Below are 4426 nucleotides of genomic sequence, written 5' to 3'. Positions count from 1 at the left end.
TCTTCTTCGGTCCGGCCGGCGTGTTCACATCCTTGGTTGTCGCGCACGCCGTGAACAGAACGGCGAATAGCTCCGCGGTAGGAGCGAACCCGCACGTTTGGCACATCCATGCGAAGACGGCTAACTTCGAAAACGCCGATGGGCTAAGCTGGGGGAGCTTAACTTCGTACATCTCCAGCACGAACGACAAAAAGTCATCACACGGGAGGTGAAGCCCAGCGGCAAAGAAAGCAGCAAAGACAACTGTTCGGCGAACGCCTGTCGCCGGGCGAAGGGACAACATCTTCGTCCCTGCAAGTTGCCTGGCACTGCAAGGACGCCAGTAAGGACGAACACGTCTAGGTCAGACTCCTTGACAAGGGACTTGCCAAGATAGCAAGACCACCCTTCGTTGAGACTACCAGGGTCTTCGCCGGTCAATCCGGCCTTGGTAGGCTTGCGGGGAGCCATCGGGTCCATGGCGAAAAGGAGGTCGAGGGCGAAAGAGCGCGAGAAGGTCGAAGTAGCAAGCGCGAGAGCACAGTGGTGGCGAAAGGCTAGAGCAGGAGTTAGGGCTGAGAACACGAGAGTGTGACGGTGGTAAAAGTGAAAAGCGCGGGGGGAGAAGCGGTGACCCGAGGCGGGGTTATATAACCCCATCACGCGACGGTTCGACTCCAGGCCAATCAGAGCTCGACACGTGTCCAGGGGTAAACGAAACGGTAAATTCCCATCAGGCCAAGGTCAAACATGTAATACCCTGAAATTAAAAAATAAAATAACATGTTTGGAATTGGGCCGAATCAATTTGGGCCAAGTCGCACCAGTCCAGCCCACCTCCCCCACCAAATACCCTAGGGAGAGGCGACTCCCACCTTCCCAGCCGACGCCGCCACACCTCCCCCTCGGCACCTATGGAACTCACGTGTTCCTTTCTCTCATGTTAACCCTACTCCATGGATCTCCAAGAACCATAGCCCTAATCAAGAATCTGATTGGAAAAACGGATCGAGGAAGAGGAGACGAGTAGGAAGAGTGGTGGGTTGGTTTTCCCATCATATTCTCTCAAGTTCTCCAAACCCTAGGTGAGGCTTAACTCTCCTATGCAGAGGTTGTAGGTTGTTTCAGGGTTGTAATTCGTCGTTATTGGAGGGTTAGAGGATGGGATTAGGTGTTGTGTTTTGGATTAGTGTTTCTGGGCGCTGTCAGCTTTGCTTTGTCTCTGTATTTCGCTAATTAGAGGATCAAAATGATTTTTTCTGCGAAAGTTTATAACTAGGAAGTTGTAGAGTTTTTCCTTAGCTTTCCATATTGGTAAAGCCCACTTTGATTGGGCGAGTAGAACTCCAGATATGGCTGTTTTAAGTGTGGCAGTCTGAATTCTTGGGCAGATTCTGAAGCTTGTCTTGATTTGCACTTTAGGCCACCTAAATGGCAGAATAAAAATATGGGTTCTACACGAAAGTTGTAGGTCTCATTCTGTAGATTTCCAAAATGTATTTATTTGCAGTCATATCATTTTTATATTTCAAGATATAAAGGTTTGAAGCAACAGTACTGTTTATAGTCCAAACGGCGTTCCTTGTTTTTGCATTTTGAGGTGTTGAGGCCGTAGATGCATGTTATTTACTGTTTTATATGCATATTTGAGTGTGTTTGCTGAGGTTTTGTTTGTGATTAGGTGGTGGTCCTTCAGATCGTGTATGATACCAACCCTTCATTGGAGGCAAGTGAATGTAGCTATGGTTTGCTACGGTTTTGTCATGTTATTTTTCCAACCTCCACCTTGACACTTTAATACCTACAATCACTATAATTCCATGTGTGCAAATGATTATTTTATGTATCTTGCTTTGAGCTCTCTCCGCTCGGCTAACTATGGTTAATGTGGTATGCTTTTAGTGAGAGTAAATATTATATGTGATATCATTGGAAGGATTTATGGCTGTGTTATATTTCCTCTATTATTGTATTGCATTGCATTTCATATGCATTTCATTCGAAGTTATGTCGTGAACCTATGGTCGCGACCGTACCGGTACAGCATCGTGTATTGTCGTAACACGATGCAGCTTCACACCTTGTTGGGGGTGAAGGCAGGAATATCATTGCATTTGCATCGCATTGCACTTTGGCATTTTGGGGTATGGAAGTTATATACTCTATTGAGTTCATGAGAGGGCTTCTTTCTCCTGAAGTCTTTGCAGATGTGGTTTATCCTCCTTACTCTTGAACCTATGAACACTAGATGTTTGCCTTTATATTTAATGTTATGTTCCTTTGTTTTCTTATAAATATAATTTAATGTTTTGGTAGGTTAAATAACTTGATAAAACAATTCTCTTGCTGAGATTTATTCTCACACCCCTACAGTGTTTTCAGGTGCTTAAAGTGACATGCTCGCTTGGGGGAAACGGGAGTAGAAGCACAACGGCATTCCACACTGCCACCTTAATCTTTAAAGTTGTCATGATTTTTTTATAATAAAGGAATTGTACCCTTGTTAAGTTGCACTAGATGAACCTGAGAGTTGAAATTAGTTTATTTCATCCCTGAATGTTCCTTTCTCCTTGTTTTTTTTTGTGGATGGCTACTTGCAATGCTATACTTATATTTGACGCTTCCGCAATGCTTATGTTTTAGAGGAGTTGCTGTCGAAATTTCTCCTTCTTTGTTAAATGTATGTCTTTTTAGTAGCATCCCGGTGTCTTTGTAGTTTCTAGGGTGTTACAGTTGGTATCAGAGCATGGCTTGAGGTCCTAGGAAAAAATGCTTAATTTGACACACTTGCACTTGTAGGATGGGTAAGGGTTATTTAATTATGTGTTTTACTTACTTCTGCTTGGTGTGTTCTGTGTTTTACCTTGAGTTATCTGATGTTGACTAGTGTGTACTGTTTGTTGTGGTGGCTTCAGCTATGCCACCTAAGCGAAGCCAGACTCAACCTACGGGTGAGAATCAACTGCTAGCTGCGATGCAAGCAATGCAAGCAGAGTTGAGGTCGCTACGGCAGAGTAGGGCTGCACAGGGTACCACTAGTGCTGCCCAGGGTGCCACTGGTCAGGGTGCCCATGGTGCAGCCCAAGATGGTCAGGGTGCGAATGCTCCTGTTAGTGGTGTTTCTTTGATCCAGTAGATTGGGATGAAGCTTGATAGTTTTGATGGTAGTGGAACTCCAGTTGAGGCTGCTGATTGGTTGTCCTATGTGGAGGACAAGATGGAAGTTTTTGATGTATTGGCTCCAGATCGCATTCGTTATGGGACACAACTTTTAAAGGGTGAGGCACAGATTTGGTGGAAAGGAGTGCAATCAGCTCACACAGCTGCACATGGCCCCTTGTCTTGGCCCGAGTTTGTTAGGCAATTTGAGAGGAGATTCTACCCAGCTACGTTCCTCGACCGGATGAAAATTGATCTGAACAACTATACCCAGGAAAAGAAGTCGGTGGCAGAGTATGAGGTGGGCTTCAACCAGATTGTTCGCTTTGTCCCTCATGTGGCTCGTGATGAGGTTGAGAAGGCCAGACAGTTCCGGCAGGGCCTCAAGCCTTCCATCCGACATGTGTTGGGTGCTTTCCCGGTGGTGGATTTTCGCACCATGGTGGAGCAGGCTTTGGGAGTTGAGATGCAACAGGTTTATACCTTCGATATGCAGAAGTCTTCTGGTGGTGATCAGACTCGGAACCATGGTGATAGGAAGAGCAATTCTGGTGCCCAGTTCATAAGAAGAGTAGTTCCCAACGCCATCATCCTTACCATGGTGGTACAGGTCAGCCTCGTGCTCAAGGAGGGAGTAATACTAAATATCGTGCTTTTCCTAAACCTGGGATGGGAATGGTGTGCTTCCGATGTGGCGATGCGCATCGCCGTACTGAGTGCCGGTGGGCCGGCAAGTGCTCCATTTGTAGTCAGGATCACAAGGATGTTGTTTGTAGGAAGAATCCCAATGGTAAGCTGCGATGGGAGGCAGTGACTTCTTCAGCCACTACAGGCACAGTGCAGATGATGGCTACACCCTCTACACCACACCTACCTGCGCCCCATGCGCAACAGTACTTGATGGCGCCTACCCCACCTCACTACTTAACTGCACCTCCTCCACCGCATTGCCTGATGGCACCCCCAGCTATGCAGACGGCTTCTCCGACACCTCAGTCTGGGGCTATTCGGCTGCCCCAGGCTATTACTCCTTCAGCACCCGTTGCTCCGTAGGTTTCTTCACCTCCTGGTTTTGCCACTGGAGCCTCTTCTTCATCTGGTGCTCCGGGGGCGTATGCTATGCCTTCTTCAGGTAGTAGGGACAACGGAGATGTGATGACAGGTACTATCTCAGTTGATGAATTCCTAGCTCATGCTCTTTTTGATTCTGGCGCTAGTTTCTCGTTTGTCTCGGAGGCTTTTGTAGGGAGGGCTGGTCTTCTGGTGCAATCAATTAGTCAGGCAGTTG

This window comes from Oryza glaberrima, chromosome 6 (genome assembly GCF_000147395.1).
Source record: "Oryza glaberrima chromosome 6, OglaRS2, whole genome shotgun sequence".
In the NCBI taxonomy this organism is placed as follows: domain Eukaryota; kingdom Viridiplantae; phylum Streptophyta; class Magnoliopsida; order Poales; family Poaceae; genus Oryza; species Oryza glaberrima.
The sequence above is the reverse complement of the archived record's forward strand: the minus strand, read 5'-3'. Positions refer to the sequence as shown.